The sequence below is a fragment of the Miscanthus floridulus genome, chromosome 12 (assembly GCF_019320115.1).
Source record: "Miscanthus floridulus cultivar M001 chromosome 12, ASM1932011v1, whole genome shotgun sequence".
Classification (NCBI taxonomy): domain Eukaryota; kingdom Viridiplantae; phylum Streptophyta; class Magnoliopsida; order Poales; family Poaceae; genus Miscanthus; species Miscanthus floridulus.
This window is the reverse complement of record NC_089591.1, coordinates 41,813,457-41,833,152: the sequence shown is the minus strand read 5'-3', so window position 1 is coordinate 41,833,152 and position 19,696 is coordinate 41,813,457. Positions and strand designations below refer to the sequence as shown.

Below are 19,696 nucleotides of genomic sequence, written 5' to 3'. Positions count from 1 at the left end.
GTGCCACTGTTCCAAAGCCATCAGAATTGCCATATATTCTTTTTCATAAGTGGACAAACCCCGTGAGCGAGGTCCCAAAGCTCTGCTCAAATAGGCTAAAGGATGCCCACTCTACATTAACACTGCCCCAATACCAGTGCCACTTGCATCGGTTTCAACTGAAAAGGGTTTACTGAAGTCAGGAAGGGCCAGCACTGGAGCAGATGTAAGCGCTTGTTTGAGAGCCGAAAATGCCTGCTCCTACAAATCTGTCCAGACAAAAATAGCACCCTTGTGTAACAGTTCAGTCAAAGGGCGCGAGATAATGCCAAAATTCCTGACAAAACGCCTGTAATAACCTGCGAGACCCAAAAAAACTTCGCAGATCTTTTACTGTTTGGGGGGCGGCCATTGCACAACTGCCTGAATCTTCTCAGGGTCAGTGGCGACACCTTCAGCCGAAATGATGTGACCAAGGTAGCGTAACTGACGCTGAGCAAAGCGGCATTTAGACAACTTGACCTACCACTGATCACGTTGCAGTAACTCTAGCACCTGACGAATGTGCTCCAAATGTTCTTCATAGGTACGGCTGAAAATGAGGATATCGTCAAAGAACACCAACACACACTTGCGCAAGAGAGACTAGAGAGTGGTATTCATAGCTTTCAGGAAGGTTGTTGGAGCTCCTATGAGGCCGAAGGCCATAACTCGAAACTCGTAATGGCCCGAATGTGTCTGAAAGGTAGTCTTAAATTCTTCTCCAGTTTTCAAACGTATCTGGTGATACCCAGCAGTGAGATCCAGACAGGAAAACCAAGAGGCATGGGTCAACTCATCTAGTAGCTCCTCGATTACGGGCACTAGATACTTAGCTTTGGCAGTGAGAGCATTAAGCTATCTGAAATCAACGCAAAAGCAGAAGGTACCGTCCTTTTTCTTGACTAGCAACACAGATGAAGAAAAGGGGCTATTACTGTGCTGAATGGTTCCTGACTGTAACATATCTAAAATTTGTCGCTTGATTTCATCTTTGACAGCTGGAGGGTAGCGATATGGACAGACCGAGAATGGACTGGCTCCCGGTAGCAATGGGATGGCATGATCACAATCACAGGCTGGAGGATAACCTGAAGGAGGAACAAACACTGACTGAAATTCAGCTGAGAGTGCTGAGACCTCCGGTGGTACTGCTTCCTAACCGACAATAGAGGCATCTGACAATACTGCCGATACCTGCACTAGTGAACCAGGAGGCAGAGCTGAGAGAGAACCCTACAAGAAACACTAGTTTTGTCCTTGTGTAATAAGCAGCCACTTGTGTTGCCAATCAATGTTCACTGGACTATAAGAAGCCAACCAATCCATGCCCACAATTACTCATAAGAAGACAACGGCAACACCTTAGCTTGAGAGACAAAATCATCTACATGGACACCATGCAGAACACGTCGAGCCGTCAAGCGAGCCACGCCGAGCCACAAGCGAGCCACGTCGACCACGCCGAGCCGTCAAGCGAGCCACGTCGACCACGCCGAGCCGACTAGCGAGCCACGCCAAACGGCTCCGCCGAGCTCTGACCATATCTTCCTTGCTCGCGGTGAATTATTGGAACTACAGGATCATACAAGTAAAGTATCCTATTTGGTACTATTACAATATCTAGTACAACTTGTAATCTAGCCATGTACGCCTTGATCTTATGGGCCGGGCCACCTCGGATGGTGCGGCCCATGTACCATCTTGTGGTACCCGGGGGTATATCCCCCACAACTGGACTATAAGAAGCCAACCAATCCATGCCCACAATTACTCATAAGAAGACAACGGCAACACCTTAGCTTGAGAGACAAAATCATGAGTCTGAACAATCCAAACGAGGTTCTGAAATTGAGAGGAGCAAAGCAACTACGAACCATCTGCCACCATGACCTTGAGTGGAGGCAAGAGAATAGACTGACCTAGCAACTGAGTAGCCAGTGCAGCGCTGACAAAGGTGTGACTACTACCAGAATCAATGAGAATATGAACTGGATGACCCTGAATGTGCCCCATGAACCGAATAGAGGTGACAGAGAGTGGACCTCCAGAAGCAGCCATAGACATAGCAATACACAATTGAGCTTCTTCAGTGCTAGCTTCCAAATAGTCATCATAGCCATCCTCCTGACAGTCCCCAAAAAAACAAACCTCCCAGAGTCCTTGCAAAGCATGCAATTGAATTGCTTCAGGACATCAATGATCACGTGACCATTTCTCTCCACACCGGAAATAGAGGCCACGAGCGCGCCGATAATCACGCAACGTGGAGAGCTTGTCATCCATACCACGAGCACGTCGTTCGGGGACCGGATGCAGCAGCACTGGCTTATCTTGACGGTCCAGACGCGGTGGCTGATTGAGCAGCGGCGGCGGCGGCCCACGCACAGGAGCCTTGGCAAAGGTGAATGGTTCAGGTCGTCGAAGCTCCTTCTTACAAACAGGATCCACCAATTCCTCCTGCAACAGAGCAAGGACACAGGCAGTATCCAAATTCTAGGACGTTGCATATGAACAGCAGCACGAATGTCGGCACGCAATCCATCGACAAAATGCATAGCATAGTAAATTGGATCGGTATTACGGCCATAAGCAATTAACTGATCTACCAACCCAGTGAATTTGTCAATATATTCTTAGACCATGGTTGACTCGTGAATGTGAAAGAGCTGACGAACCAGCAGTTCATGCTGGTCTTTACCAAAGCGGTTCATGACCAGCTCCTGAAACTGCTCCTAGGCCCCCCGAGCGAACCTGCTCCTCAACCGATTGCAACCAACATGCCGCGGCGCCAGACAGGTGCATGGTGGCCACCTTGACCCAGCGGCGGCGCGGAACAAAGTACATCTCAAAATAATCTAAGCAACGCCCGAGCCACAATTTTGGGTTGGCACCATCAAATGGAGGAAAATTGATTTTAGGTAGGTGATGATTACCCCCATCCCCATCCTCATAACCATGATGATCCTGAGACCCGTGCACCCCTCCCGAACCGCCCTGAGTGCCAGCAACGAGAGCCGAGCTCGAATAGGATCGATACAGCTTGGGTTTGGAATCAGGATCAGGCGGGATGAACGTACCCTTGACCGGGGATCGAGCATAAGACTCAAATCCCCGGTGACTTGATTCCTCGTGGAGCCCTAACGGGCGGAAGTGAGTCCAACCAGCGGAAATCCACGTTGGGGACCCCTGGGGACGCTGTAGCACCCCGGTCGGCGTGGCCTGCGTGGCGTCGAGGACGGAGCGGCTCACAGACTTGCGCAGCGCAGTCATCTCCTCCCGCATCGACCCCACCTTCTCCTCAGTCTTCCTGAATGCTCCAATCTCCGCGCGCAGTTCCGCTACAGAGGCGTCCATCGTCGGTTTCCAAGCGTCGAGCACCTTGGCGGCGTCCTCCAAGGAACCGACGCGGGCGCCGATGGAGTGCTCGACCGCGTCGATCCGATTAGTGAGGTTGGATTGCATAGACTTGAGCTCATCGAGAATGAGTTTGGTGTTGAGATCCATGGCACCGAGCTGCTTGCAGAAGCGGGTGAATTGCTCGTGGTCGATTTGGTGGGGCTCCAGGGTGAAACGATTTCCGGCGATTCGCTCCTACACCGATCAGATCAGCCTCGGCACGGACCTACGGGTTCATCACTCGTTGCCGCAGCACCGAGGACGATCAACCAGCCGTCGGGGGTTACGATCCGAGATCAAGGTGGAGGAAATAAAAAATCGGCCAAGAATTGAGGGCTCTGAACCAATTTGTTACAACCATCGGAAAGGAGGAAGAAGAGCAAGCAAGGGGGCGGGTTCAGAGGAAGCTTTCAGGAGGCAAATCAATTGTTATAAGTTTCTGATTACCCTCTCTCCTCTAACCTATTACACATATATCAGATTCCCAGGTGGACAACTGCTTCACGCCTTCGCCCATTCGTCCCCGCTGGTACGCGTGCTCGGCACCCTTGCTCTGCTGGAACGCCTTGGATGCGGCCCAGGCCCATGTGCTGCGGTCTCCTCTTCCGAAGTCAGACGCGGTTCCACATCTTGGGCCGTAACAGTGTCCTTGCTATAGCGGTACAGGTGTACAGCCGGCCACCACAATTCAAAACATGACGATCTACCTCGACCAAGACAAGCAAGGATGGAAGATTTTTACACTACCATTGATCCAGTTCTTGGGGGGCTGGAAGTGGTAGCTGGTTCTCAGCAGCGGGTGGACGATGGACGGTGGCACTGCCGCCGCCTCCACCTCGAGTTTCTCTTCCTCGTAGACGACATGAGAGGCCCCAGCCAGGTGCACCAGCAGCAGCAGCAGTACGGCCAGCCATGCCCAAGCAAGCCTTCCTCCTAGCGCTCTCATTGCTGACCCACTTCACGCACACAAGCACAGAGCGCACGCAGGCAGCAAGAAGCTACAAGTGAAGGGTGGCGCAGGAAGGGTAGAAGGGAGGGCGGTATTTATACTGAATTCGTCGGTCGGGGCGTGGAAAATCGCGAGCCGCGGCCGCCCAAGCGTAAGCTGATCGGCAGATGCCGTTTTCTCGCGGACAATATCGGATCTATTTTATAAATTATATACTCCCTCTGTTAAAAAAATACAATTCTTGCTTTTCAAGAAAAACAGTTTGAACTTTGATTAAATATACACAAAAAAATTCTAACATTCATGATACAAAATAAGTATCATTATACAATATATTTTCATAAATTTATTTGAAGACATACATGCTATGTCTATAGCTCTCCTCATTTATATGATAGGTTCCGGATAGCTACAAATCCAAATCCAAATGGAACGCTGCGATATCAAATAAGCTGAATAGGAATCCTAATCTTTATCTAATATCTATATCTATCTATACCTAATATTAAGCCTCCAATCTTGACTAACCTGAATAAGGAACCGTACTCTACTATATCTTCCAATATATCTTATTATAATCTATTTTTCCTTTCTACCGAGTTCTCTTTTTTTCAATTCCGTTTTCACACTGCCCAAAAACACCCTCCTGTGCGCATCCTGCATCCTCAAATTCCGTCGGTTCCAAGAGCCAAGGAAAAGCACATCTGACTAGGAGTTGCGACCGAATAAGGAGAGGGAGAAGAGTCCGATCCAGAAGAACGAGTTTCTTCTTCATCCGTTTTTATATTCTTTTCCAATCCATCACTTTATCCATTTGGTTCTTTTTTTTTTTTTTTGCTATTGTTACGGTTTCGTCTCCTTTGTCATTTTTTTACGATTTTGTCCCTTTTTGTTTTGTTCTTTTTTTCTCTCTTTCTCCCTATAAGTAGAGAAGTGAATTAAATTCTAATCACTACTACACAAACAAATTTACAAGGCATTTCGAAAATGGGCTCCGAGGCGGTTGGGTCGGTTGCCCACCGCGGTTATTCATGGCAGGGCAACCGGCCCAGCAACCGCCTTGGTTAATGCATAACCGAGGCGGACAATATAAAAAAACCACATCGGTTAATGCCTATTAACCAATGCGGTTGTCCTAACGCAACCGCCTCGGTTAAGTCATTAACCGAGACGGTTGTTTCAAATCAATCATCTTGGTTAATACTTATTAACCGAGGCGGTTGCCTTATGTCGCCCGCCTTCATAAATCCATTTTTGGAGGCGGGCAAGTATAAGGCCTGCCTCTGTTAATCATGGGCGAGCCCACTTGGTCCATCTGGCCCAGTAACAGGTTTGAAGTATATATACTGAACTTAGGGTTTGGAGGCCACACTCATCTCTCCCTCTGAAACATCCCGTGCCTCCCTCCCCTCCTCTCCTATGATCGAGAGACGGCGCCCGTGCCTCCCTCTCCCATGCCTCCCTCCACCAGTCTCCCTCTCGCTCTCCCTCTTCCCTCTCGCTCACCCGAGCCCAAACCCATAGCGGTGGCACCTCTCCCTCCCTCTCCCAAGCGCGGATCTAGAGGCGGCGGCGCCTCTCCCACCCTCTCCCGAGCGCGTATCGGCGACCACTCTCCCATAGTCTCCTGAGCGCGTGGATCTAGATGCGGCGACACCCCCGGGCTCCTCTCTCGGCGCCAAGCTCCTCCTCCGATAGCGGCGCTCCACCGGTGGAGGGCGTGGATCTGGCGACCCACGGTGGCGGCGGGCGTAGATCCGATGAGGGGAAGTGACGGCGGCGCGGTGGACGTCCTCCAAGCGGCGGCAAGCATCAACGACCGACACATCTAGGCTACGGCGACCATCTCCGACTGATGACGAGCATCTCCAGCTGGCGAGGAGCGGTGGTACACGGATCCAGCAGCGAATCCGATGGCAGATTGAGCACCCATGGCTACAGCGGCGCACGGGGCGAGGCATGCTCCCTTGGTGGCGGCGGCCTAGATCCAGCGGCGGATCTGGTGGCAGATCGAGCACCCTGAAAGGTCCTTGTGTGGTTTTGGTAATTGAGTGACAACCTAGGTGGACTAATTGTGTTTATGTGAGATACATAGGTGATTAGTCCATAGGTACATGTGTGTGAGCAACATATGCCATGAAGGTGAAAATGGCTTGGAGATGTTGCAAAGCTCACACATGTGATGATGAAGGAGCTCATTGCAAATGAGACATGACATCGAGTCATGTGATCAAGGTGGAGAAGATCAAGACATGACTTGGCTTGATGGACCGGTTGCAAGCGTGAAGGGCAAGTTGGAGGCTTTGGAGTGATGGACCGCGTGGCGGTGAAGCTTAAGCAAGATTTGGCGCCGATGGACGAAGGCAACAGTGAAAAGCAAGTGAAGTCAAGATCGATAAACCAATATGATCACATGATGATATGAAGTGGATCATATCATTGTTGATCGTGTTGGTGCATGTGTTGCATCGACATTGGAGGAGATGGAATGGAATGCGCAAGGCAAAGGTATAACCTAGGGTATTTTATTTCACCAGTCATGGGTGTGTAGCGAAGTTTATGACAGGGTTTAGGATAGATGGCCGTACTATCAAGAGGGGCAAACTTGTTTACATATCGATCATCTAGTGCCACTCGAGTGATCTAACTTTGCATCATTGCTAGGATTGAGTGGCGTGGCAAGTTGAGTGGCTAATCCTTTGGGAAATGATTTGTGCAAATGCTAACACACATACACATGGTGGTGTACACTTGGTGGTGTTGGTATATTTATAAAGGAGATGAAGTTGGAGTTGATGTGGATCAACTCGGTGATGGAACAGAGGCGAGAAAGGTTCGAAACTCCACCGACGGACAGTTCGACGGTGCCACCAGTGCCCTATATAGAAAAGATAGGGTTTTGCAGAACTGATCGGATGCTAGCCTCGGCAGGACCAGCGCGTCCAATCAGTGGTAGTAGTGTGCGCGCTGTCTCGGTCTCATGACCGGACACTGGCGCGAAGAGTGACCAGACGCTCAGGGTCTGCGTTCGGTCAGTGCTGATGTATGGTTACGTAGGCGGTGCTAGAGTTAGGCGCGCGGGCACAAAATTGATCGGACGCTGGTCTATGTCCGATCATGGTGGACCGGACGCGTCCGGTCGCAAAACAGAGGCTCGGGGAGCTCTTTGGAAACGATCAGACTCAGGCGCAGCAGTGTTCGGTCATTCATTGTGCAGCGTCCGGTCTCAACTTAACCGTTGAGATCGGGCAGCTCTGGTTGAATGTAGAATGACACGTGGACAGCGTAGAGCGACCGGACGCTGGCAGGGTGCGTCCGGTCGATCTGACCAGAGCGTTCGGTCGTCCCGAAATTTGCCTAGTGAAGGGGTAACTGCTAGTTTAGCCCATGGGGCTATAAATAGAAGGTGGTCTTGGTCATGGCTGGTGAAGAGCACCTTGGGGGACTTTGTGTCCATGCTTGAGAGTGCTTGGGAGCCCTCTATCTCACATATACTTGATAGTGATCATCCGATTGTGTGTGAGAGCGATTCTAGTGTGATTGCATCGTGAGGTTGCATCGAGTGGTACTAGGTGGTCGTCTTGCAAGCCGGTGGTGCTTGTTACTCTTGGAGGTTGCCACCTCCTAGACGGCTTGGTGGTGGTCTCCGTTGAAGCCCGCAAGAAGCTTGTGCGGTGCTCCGGAGAAGAGCTTTGTGAGGGGCATTGTGCTCGCCCCGCGGGAGACATAAAGAGCAACTCTAGTTGATCGTGTCACTGAGCTACCCTCATTTTTGGGATAGGTTCTTGCGGTTCCCGACGTGCGGGTTTCGTGGGTGATGCCAATTAGCCGTCGAACCACCAAGTGAGTGGTCGACACAACGGGGACATAGCGTGTTGGCAAGCACGTGAACCTCGGGAGAAAATCACTATGTCAACCTTGTTCTTCCCGTTGGTTTGCAATCCCTTTACACAAGCTTGTGATTACTTTTATATATATTGTGCTTGTGTAGTTGCTCTTGTAATTAGTTAGCTTGTGTAGCTCACTAGTTACCTTCTTGCTTGTGTAGCATAGAAGTAGCTCCCTTGCGTGGCTAATTTAGGTTTATGTAACCTTGTTAGTCACATTGCTTAGTTTGTGTAGCTAAGTATTTGCACTCTCTAATTTAGCATTGGTTGCCTTGTTATTGAGCATTGCTAGTGAGCTTAGTTGGCTTTATGCTTTTGCTTACTAGCATGTGTAGGAGCTCCCTCATTGCTTGAAGTACTAGGGTCATAGATTTGTGTGACCTTGCTCCTAGAATTCGTTAGGTGAGCTCTAGCTAGCCCAGCACCTTTGTTGCTTAATTAAGATCTTAGCGAGGTGCTAGAGAACATAGATAGAGGGGTGTAGTCTTGGCTATACCGATAGTTTTAATTCTACACTTGTTTCGATTAGCCGGCGTAATTAAGTTTTAGAAATGACTATTCATCCCCCTCTAGTCGCCATCTCAACCTTACACACCCCCGGCTACGGGGCCGTGTGGAGCAGGCGAGCTCGTCGGTGGGCTCCGAAACGGGCTCATCGGTGGGCTCTGGCTTTTTTTGTTTTTTAATCCATTAACCGAGGTGGGCATTTGCTGTCCCCCTCAGTTAATCGATTAAGTGAGGCGGGCAAGGCAACCACCTCCGTTGTTCACGGATTAACCGTGACCTTTGGACTGAGGCGATTGCCTTTGCCCGCCTCCGAAAATCAAAATCACCCGCCTTCGTTAAGTTTATTGTAGTAGTGAATGTAAAATAGAGAATTAAATTCATAACTTTAGTTTTCAACAGACTAGAAGAATATCTCGTGCGTTGCTGCGGGACGTTAAAATAAAACATTTGTAGAATATTAAATTAAATTATAGGAGAATGTGAGAGGAAAACAAATAGTACAATGTGGATTCCTTGCTTGTTGATAGACTGAAAATAGTAATTGCATTTAGTGGAAAAGCTGTAGCAATTATTAAAGGGATGATGTGGCACTTAGTGGAGTATGCCATGTGGTGTGGAGATTGAAACATAGTGAGGTTTGTTTTTATAAGAGATATAGATAGATATAAATAAATTTCACCATCAAACTACTGTTGTGTTAGTTTTTGTGCACAAGTTATCCACTTTAATTGTTATAGTAAGTGCTCAACCTCATGCAATATAATAACCAAATAATGGAATCATTATCATTTTTCCCAAAAGTTTAGCAATAAATCAATATTTTTTTGCCTATATGCTATCTCCACAAAAAATTGCATTGTGGAGTCTTATACAAGATAAGTAGAAGAGACACACGTGAATCATTAAGTTTTGTTTGTCCCATCTCTACTTTTGAGTATGGGAAGAAAATGCTTTGGATGAATTTCCAAATATGAACTATATTTTCTAAAAAAAAGTAGTATATACTAATATTAAGGTATGGAATTTTTAATCATTTTTTCTCTCCCATACTTTTACGAGTTAGAGCAGCGTGTCAAGACACGATGGAAAGTTCAATACCAATATAAATTGAAACATATGACCCAAACAATGGATAAATCTTCAAGCATCCTTTGCCTATATGAATACAAGTAGAGTGCACGACATGTTATAGAGTTGGGTTCCAAGATGAATAAAGCAAGACGCAATAGTTGAATAAATCTTCTGAGCTTCATGTCGTTCAGATGACTACAAACTATATGCCCCGTAGCAATATACGGACATTTTTGTTAGTACTATTTACAATAAACTTGATCAAACTTGACTAGTTTCATCGGCACGGATCTCATAGTTGCATTCTTTTATAGACGGATGGAGTGCATATTTTATATAAGATCTGTAATATTTGGACAAATTTTAATCTATAATATTGATTTGATTAATTTATTTGTCTTTTTTTACATTTAAATGTAATTCTTGGTATTATTTTCGCGCCTACCTTTAAATAGTATTTATCACAACTAAATCATTTATTTTTTATATTAATTGTTGTATATTATCGTCGATCACAGTATCGGGATACTCTATAAAATTCAAAATTTTATATATCGTGTGAAATCTTTACATAGGATGAGGATACTACAAAATTTGACATATATAGTAGGATTGGTATTGTCTCAATTTGATAGGATCATAAAATTCTAGAATACAAAGTGGGATGCTAACAATCTTGATCTTGGTTGAGGTTGGTTGGACCTACTTACTATTTGTCCAGCTATTTATAGTACCCCTTCTTTCCAAACTATAAAAAGTTTTGACTTTTCTCGATACATTGTTTTTAATATCACTTCTCCTATATTTTAAATGTCTGAATTTTAAGATGATTTCAGACAACACTCTTATAAGTAAATTGTGACTTTTGTGATTTGCTATTTGTCTATGTGTCAGAACATATTAAATTTTTTCCTTGTCTACCTATAGAAATTATCGTAAATTATTAATTATCTTTGTGCCAACACAAATCAGATTTTGTCGGGTTTGTGGTTTTGTCTAATAGGTTTCCTATTCTTGGTACCAAAAATTGCAGATTGCGCCTACAGAAATTGCAACTTAAGTAATCTGTAATTTCAGTATAAAATATATGCAATAACCGTTGTCTGAAAGGAAACTAAAATTCAAGAATTTTAGCAAGTCCCTTTTAATATACATCTAGTCAGTGTATAAAGTGCATAGCAAACTATAAATCTTGAAAAAGTCAGAACCTCTCATAATTTGAAATGAGGGAGTATATATTATAGCAAACAAAGTTATTAAAAGCCACCTCTTTTACCAAGTGTCGGGATTATGATACCCCTGGTATGTCAAGATACTGATTAGTTAGCCGCTCCAACGGCTCACGGTACGTCAGCTAGTATAATCCCAAACAACCAAGACCCAACTAAGCTATGTGAACCTAGGCCAAACACTAAGACAGGGTGCCACGACCTCTTGCCTCAGCCTTCACCACGCGCTGCGCAACTCCTCGCGACCACGGCTCCAAACCTCTCCACCACCGACCGGTCGATCTGCATCAGATGAGAAAAATAAAGGAATTAACTACAAGGGAAAAAGGTTATCCAACGATTGTACTACTAGCAGATACTCGCATGCATGCAGACCAGGCTTCTCAGAGATATCTTGCCGTTAGAAATGTCTGTATCCACAAAACCTGCAAACGTCGGCTGGTACAGGTTCGGGTCCTATCATGCGATCCGATGGATAAAAGAAATGGAAAGCCAAGTCAGTGCTGCAGTCAAGTACAACTAGCAGAGCCAAGCGGCACCACCAGTATGTAGGCTCTGCTATATATTTGCAGGTGATCAAGGCACGAAAAACTCATGGCTGACCACATGCCAACGTGTCATGCATCGACCTGCCGGGCAGTGCGCGGGGCACTCATCACTTAATTACTTGCAGGGGTCGGTGCACATGAGCACCACGGGCTTGTCGCCGCCGCCGCCGCCGCCGCGCGCGGGCCGGAACACCCTGAAGAACACTGCGGTCCTCTCCTCCCTGTTGGCGGAGGCCAGCACCCACAGCCCGAACGGGCCCACGCCGCCCTCCACGGCCGCACAGCCTCTGCGCGTCGCCGGCGAGCGCCGGGTCGTCCAGCGCCTCCGCGCCCGCCAGGCTCGACACCTCGAAGCTCACCTCCACGTCAGCCTGCACACAGTATGTATAATGACGCAAAGTGCACGCACGATCTGGTCAGCTCGCACCTGGAGAAGAAAAGGGCCCGTTCGAGCTGCTAACGTACGGTCGAGTTTGTGCGCGTGACGGTGAAAGGTGCGGTGAAAAATAGGTGGGCGACGTAGATCGCACGAACGGACGGGAACAGTGGGCGCGTGCGGCTGCACGGCACGCTGGGCACGATCAGCTTGTGCGTGCAGCTGAGCACTCGCGGCAGATACGATCGCTAGCGCCAGCCGCCAGGACTGCTGCTGTTCCTCTTTGCCTCTCTGGATTGGGCACGATGATGGGGTTGTGCGAGGGCTTCACCCACTCCCGGAGCAGCGGGTCCGACTTGTTCCGAGGGTACGCGATGTTCTGGACCTGGTAGTTGACGTCGGGACGGTTCGCGCCCGTGTACATGATCGCCGGCGTGCCGTCGGGCAGCGTGGTCGCCAACCCTGACCAGCAGCCGTACTTGTCGGATGCGATGCTGGGCTCGATCGCCGGCTTCAGGGCGACCCAGTTGATGAGGTCACGTGAGACCGAGTGGCCCCATACGATGTTGCCCCACACGGCGCCTTTCGGGGTGTGTTGGTAGAAGAGATGGTACCACCCCTTGTAGTACAATGGAGCTGTCGTAGATATACATATATCAAATCAGATTTTTTTTCCTATAAATTATTGAAAGATCACTAATTAAGCAAAGCGTGTAAGTTTTATTTCCAGTTAATATCAGAACACCAACAATATGGTATTGGTTCTGATAAAACATTATGGAATAAACTTTCTCTAAAAATATCAGTATGGTACTGTTATATATGGAGCTATCAGAGATTATGCATGCATGGAAATGGAACTAACCACCATTTCTTTGAGGAAACTGAGCTTTGTTCATTTCTAGCTAGTGGTAGTGGCCATGGACGACCATGGTGCGAGACAGTCAGCCCGTGCATGGTCCACCACACAAGTATGCTATTGCTATGCAAGTATGCATGCCTACATCGATCTGGAGTCCGCGACTGTCTCCCATCTCGTCCTAAAAGGCGTCACTACTGTTTTACGCACTAGGTAAAAAATAGTTTGTAGCAATGTGTTTTTTAGAGAGGCTGGCATTGGAGCAGTCTCTACAGTGGCGTGCTCGGGCTCCAGCACAGCAGCCGCCTCTACAAATGGCACAGTAAGAACGGCTGATAATACGAGCCGCCCCTACAAATGCGTCGATTTGTAAGGGTGGCTCGTAAGTAGAGGCGGCTACACAACAGGGGCAGCTGAATCACCCCAACGAATACACCGTGCGATCGATCCTCTTCTATACCAATCTACCTGCTCACAATATAAAAGCAAATTGACGCCGACAGGTGGGGCCCACCGGCTCTCACTCGGCCGCCTGCCTCCCCGTCCCGAACCCTAACCCGCACGCACGCACGCCTTTGCCGCCGCCACCGCCTCCCCGTGCACCGCGCCCTCCTCCTCCCCGGCCAGCGACCGCTGCGGCGCCACGCCCTCCTTCTCCCCAAGCAGCAACCGCCGCCGCGCGCCCTCCCCCTCCTTCTCCGGGTCCTCGCAGCGCCTCTCCACCACGTGGCTCGAGCGTGAACCCAGGCCCGCGCCCTCCTCCTCCTCCACCCCTTGGCAGCAGCAGCCGCGACAGGACCCGACGCTCGTCACTACTGGAGCACGACCGATGCGGCGACGGGGATGGAGGAGAAGAACGTCTGCGTCCAAGTGGAGATCGACCCTCCCTGCCACAGCGGCCACGGCCGTCCCTCCACGACTAGGTCAGATGGATACGTGCTCTCTCTGCCTTTTCCCTTGCCTCCCTTCACGATGAAGACCTACTCTGATTCGATGGTTCTGACCAGGCAAGGTGCAGGTCGGATGCAGCATAAAGAAGGTTAAAGGTGCATGGCTGCACTATCAGGTCTACTCGATTTGCTTCTCTTTTTTGTTTATAATTTTACCATCTTCTGTGGATTCGCGGCCCCGATCCATCGGGTGTTATCGATCTGGTGCATTCGGCTAGCCATAGCTCGATTCATGTTCCACGAAATGCCCGCACAAATAGTTGGTTGGCGATGGTGTATTATGCCTTTGACTTTGTGGATTTTGTCTAGCTAATTGAACCTTTAAATCAGTCTTATTTTGGCCCAAACTTCAGGAACATGACTAATTTATATGCGGGGATTTGCCAAATGCCAAGATAATTGAACCTTCAAATTAGTCATATCAGTTTGACTCTATGGCTATTTATTAATCCTGACTTGTACTTTTTGAATATGTATTGGCTTTGCACTGATTCTTAGATCATTATTATGGTGCCACTGCAGATTTTGTGGTAATACCTCCGTTTAGTTGCATCGATCAGGTGAAGAATTCATTAACTGGTTACATTGAGGTGCCTGCTCAAAATGTGTAGATGGGAAAAGGATGAGCCTACACTGGAGAAATCAGATTCGTTATTGGTTAACTGTAGTTGAATTTTACTTTCCTTGAAAAAATCTGCTATATGCCTTCACATGCCTTAAGACAATGAAATCGCCTTTGAGATCCATGACCATGATTATAGTTCCATGCTATATGTCTTGTGACTAAATTGTACAACACTTCAATTTATCTAGCCAAGAAAAAAGGAAATCCATGCTATATGTCTTGTGACTAAATTGTAAAACACTTCTTTAACAAAAGCTTTTTTTTCATTGTTGGACTGACACCTCCATTCTTTAAAAAATGAGGTTGTTTCTCTGTTTGCAGAGGTGCCATTTTTGTAGTGGTGTTGTAGAACACAAGTATCCATAAGTTGTCATGAGCCTAGGTTGTTAATCATCGAATTATGTAGCTTTCATTAACTCTGCTCTTATTACTACAAGAACTAACTCTAGAACGTCATTGGTGGTTAGCAGGTTCCTGAAGGGCCATGCTTCATAACTGACCTTTCCAGTATTCTGTTTTTCAGGTTGCTTGAAGCCTTCAAGACTAGAACAAAATGGTTTCGCTAAATGCTCTGCTGATGATACAGTTTATTATGTATTCTTCTCTCTGGAGGTATTATGAGAAATTACTCATTCCTCTTCTTAGTTGCACAATTGCATACATGTTTCTTAGCTACAGTGATATGTTAGGGGAGCCGGAGCCGCCCGAATCTATACCAAACGAATTTTTATTTTTTTTTCATGGATGCTAAGTTGAATTTAGAGTAGTTTTTCAGTCTTGCATATGTTCAGCTGTGCAAATAACCAGCTTATAGCCTTATACAATGCCACACCTATTTTAGAGAACCTGAAGATAGCTTGCCATCTACAATTGAAGCTTTTGCTTTACTGCAGTTTTTTATGCAGATTGTATCTGTCATCTATAATCAAGTACTTGCATTTTCCCCCTTGCTTATAATGACACATGTGCTGCATTTCTACAAATTTCATATATATAATTTGAGTCCTATTCTGAAAAAAAGTGTGAACTCAAGTTGCATTCTGAAAAAAATCTGTTAATTAACCTAACTAGCCCAAACTTCGAGGAACATGTAGGTACCTAAGCAACATGTGCTTGCACTGCAAGTTCAAGCTCACTCAAAGTATTGGTTCCTAAGCAACATGTGCTTGCACTGCAAGTTCTAGCTTCTTTTCTGAATAGGGCATTTCACATGTTCTTTTTATTAGAAAATTACTAGGGGTATAAATGTGATTAAAATCTCAGGTCTTCACCATACAAACTACTGTATGTTTGCCTAATAGACTTGACCTCCACCTGATTGTTTCTGCTCTTTTTAGATGGGCCAACAAGGAGCATACAACCAAGGAATGGGTTATATGCAACCTCAGGTGATTGACAAACTTGAGCATGTTAACTAATAAGCCTCTTCAATAAGCCAGTGACAAAACATCTCACTTATTTAAGCATGTTAACTTGACAAAACATCTCACTTGTCAGGATAGATCAAATTATGATGTGTGACCAACAATGATGTGGATGATGATTTATAAAAAAAAATATGGGCATGTAGGTCCTAAGTCAACCAGTCGACACTAATTAGAGAGGTTTGTGCACATATTTGAGTCTGAGTTAATTCTTTTTAATGTTCTAGGGTTGTGTTTGTCTGAGTGTCAATGTGGATGGCAATAGCTGCACGATTTCTGTTGGTGCTTTGAATGGTTTACTGAACAGTATTTAGAATATCCAAGGTGACACTTTCTTGATTTTCTCTTAAGCCGTAAATTCTCTGTCTTAATTTAACAGCACTTTTATGGAGCTTTTGTGATTGATAATTCATTTCTTAATTTGTGTGCCAATGAACCTATCATTATAATGTGGCTTTGTCTTATTAGCATTTAGATTTAGATTTAAAATAGATACAAGGAACTTGTAGTCATCAACTAATTATCAAGGAACCTATAGTGAATTTGACTTGCCTAACTATTTCTGTTTTGTGGATACAAGCATTGGATTACTGCCATTCACAAGGTATTATGCACCAAGATGTGAAGCCCCACAATGTTATGATAGATCATGAGTTTCGGAAACTCTGTCTGATAGATTGGGGCCTTGCTGAATTCTTGTGAATTGGACTTGTAATGGTAGTTTATATAATGCTCCTATGCTTGTGGTCATATTTGAATTATATATATATATATATATATATATATATATATATATATATATATATATATATATATATATATATATATATTTGTGTGTTCTGGTCGAATTTGAATTGTAAATTTTTTTTTTTTTTTTGCCGAAAAAATGTACGATAGGGGCGGTTCTAGACTGAACCGCCCCTACAAACAGGTATTATATGGGTTGCTGGTACTACAGTCGTCCCCCTACAAATTGATTTTGTAGAGGCGGCTGGTGTTACAAGCCGCCCCTACAATTCGATATATAGGGGCGGCTGATAACACCAGCCATCTCTACAAATCGATTTGTAAGGACGGTCTGGGAACCGTTCCTATAAATCATTATTTATAGAGACGGTATGGTAGGGGCGGCTGGCCAAGCCGCCTCTACAGCCCCTACTAATCATGTATGTGGTAGTGACGCCGCGTGTAATGCATTTGCACAATTGCGAAAACATATCTATCTATCTATCTATATAGAAATCTACTAGCAGATACTCGTCGTACAGGGCAGATCTCTAGTCATTCATCGAAGGAAATTTATTGGCAAGGAATCGAAAACGACGTACCGTTGGGATCTGACGTCGCAAAGTTTCGCCGCCGATGGAATCATAGCGCAGAGCAGCCCACGGAAGATGTGAATGGAAAAAAAAACGAGTTAGAACCAAACCTTGACAATACCTACTATCTTTCTTAAAGCCTAAAAGGAAAAGGCAACAAAAGTAGAGCTACCTACTTAGAAAGTTAGAAGTGACTGTTTACGAATCTAAACACTGGTAATTGGACAGAATATGTTCAACTTGGCGAACCTGAAGAAACTTCCTCAGTTAACAACGGCTACCTGGCACTGCACTGCTAGAGCGTGATAGACAGCACTGCCCTACTCTAGCTAGTAGTATGAACATAAACGCAATTTGAGATTTATTAGTTAAATAACGATGGAATGATTTAAACGTTAAGTGTTCAGACTTCAGAATCAACTCTTGATTTCTGTCGTGTGACGAGCATGTCTGACATCAATGTTCTCAGTTCTCTGTTCCCAAGCATATATATACTTGAGCCTCTTGTAGCCTTGTTTCAAGGGAAATTTAACATCGATCTCACCCTAAAAAACCTCGGGTGGTTAATTTATCTGCATGACCTGTCTAGTTGTGCCTCGATCAGTGAGAGAACAACAGAATTGGCCGGAAAAATCGAGGCTTTTTTGGACGTGGACCAAGGCAGCAAGTGTGTAGATCGAGCAAGGTTTATGTTACCATTGATCCAGTTCTTGCGAGGCTGGAAATGGTACCCTGTCCTCAGCAGGGGGTCGACAATGGAGGGCGGCACAGCGGCTGCCGCCGCCGCCTCCACCTCGAGGTTCTCGTAGTCGTAGACGACATGAGACGCCCCGGCGAGCTGCAGGAGCAGCAGCCATGCCCAAGCAACCTTTCCAAGCGCCCTCATTGCTAGCTAGCTAGCTCTCGCTTTAGCTAGGCACAGAGGTGTAGCAAGAACAAGAAGAGAACTGATGGAGGATGCCCGGAAGCAGAGGAGAGGAGGTTCTTTATACTGCGTCGGCGATGGCCTGGGCGTCGCGCGTGAGAGGTGTGTGCGATCAGGAGGTGTGTCTTTTTGGGCGCCGGAAGTGAGAGCTTTGGGCCACCAGCCACCAGTAACGCTCGCCGCTCGGTTCCCTCCATGGATAAATAAATCATAGCATTGGAGGTGGTCATATCTTACTACAGCAATTACTACTGGATTCAGGTTCTTTGCCGGCACTCGGCAAAGGCCAAATTGCACTCGACAAAGAACACATGGCAAAAAATTGATCGACAAATCCCTCTTTGCCAAGTGTCTTTTATCGGGCACTTAGCAAAGGCTTTGCCGAGAGCCCCGGGGGCACTCGACAAAGAAAAGCGACCATCACGGCGTCGGCCCCGTTGACGGTCGCTTTGCCGAGTGCCAACCCTGCGGGCACTTGGCAAAGATTTTTTATTTTTTTTAAAAAATCTTTGCCGAGTGCCCTCTATCCGGCCCTTGGCAAAGATATTTTATTTTTTTAAAAAAAAATTCTTTGCCGAGTGCCCCCTGGCCGGCGCTCGACAAAGTTTGAATTTTTTTTAAAAAAAAATTTTTGCCGAATGCCTTTGATTGTTTTAAAAAAAAATTATTTGCCGAGTACCATGGTCATGGCACTCAGCAAAGCTGGAAAAATGGTTTTCCGAGAGCCCATTTTTCCAGCTTTGCCGAGTGCTGCGACCATGGCACTCGGCAACAGGGTCCTTTGCCGAGTGCAACACTCGACAAAGTGACATAAAACGGTAATTTTTAATTTTTTTTACATTCCATCATGACAAATAAATTCATACAAACATATATCACATATATATCTCATCCATCCACACATCCATCCGCACATATCACATCCATCACAATATATATCACATATATAATAATAAGTGCTCAAGTCCATCCAAATAAATCCACAAGTCCATCAAAGTTCACAAGTGCATCAAGAGTATATCACAAGTCCATCATCAAGTGAACAACAAATGAAAAAAATACAACGTGCACTCATCTCGACCACTGCGACTGTGGTGAAGGCCCAGCTCCATCATTCGAAGGTGCATGAGGTGGATTATTCGAACCACCGTCAGATGGAGACTGCACAAAGGAGAAAAGATTGCATGTGAGACAAGATTATTTGGATAGCTAATCTAGAAAGGTAGATGCCATACAAGCAAAGCACAAGCGAAAGTAAAAAACTTTCATACTCACAGAAGTAGCTGCAGCTGCAGGACGTGGAGGCGGAGGTGGAACCAACAGCCCAGCTGGCAGAGAGAAGCCCACACGTTGCCCAAGCCCTTGTAGGAACTTCGTAATGCCTGTCAGCCTCTACGCCTAGGCCTGCCGCTCGGCCCGCTCGGCCTCCAGCTGGGCCGCCATCCTCTACTGCCCGGCCTCCAGCTCCTAACGTTGCCTCATTTCTTGTTCCAGCAGGGCCTGCAATATTTCACTCTAATGTTTCAGTAATGCAAAGCTAATTAAGGTGTGTAAAGATCAATGTATGACGAGTAAAACAGGAATAACCTCGAGTGCGTCGATCCGATGCT

The 19,696-nt window shown here is 46.3% G+C and overlaps 1 pseudogene; it reads right to left on the bottom strand.

Moving 5' to 3' along the window:
• Positions 1–11,228: 11,228 nt before the first annotated feature.
• Positions 11,229–18,047, bottom strand: LOC136495766 (beta-fructofuranosidase, insoluble isoenzyme 2-like; annotated as a pseudogene).
• Positions 18,048–19,696: the final 1,649 nt, after the last annotated feature.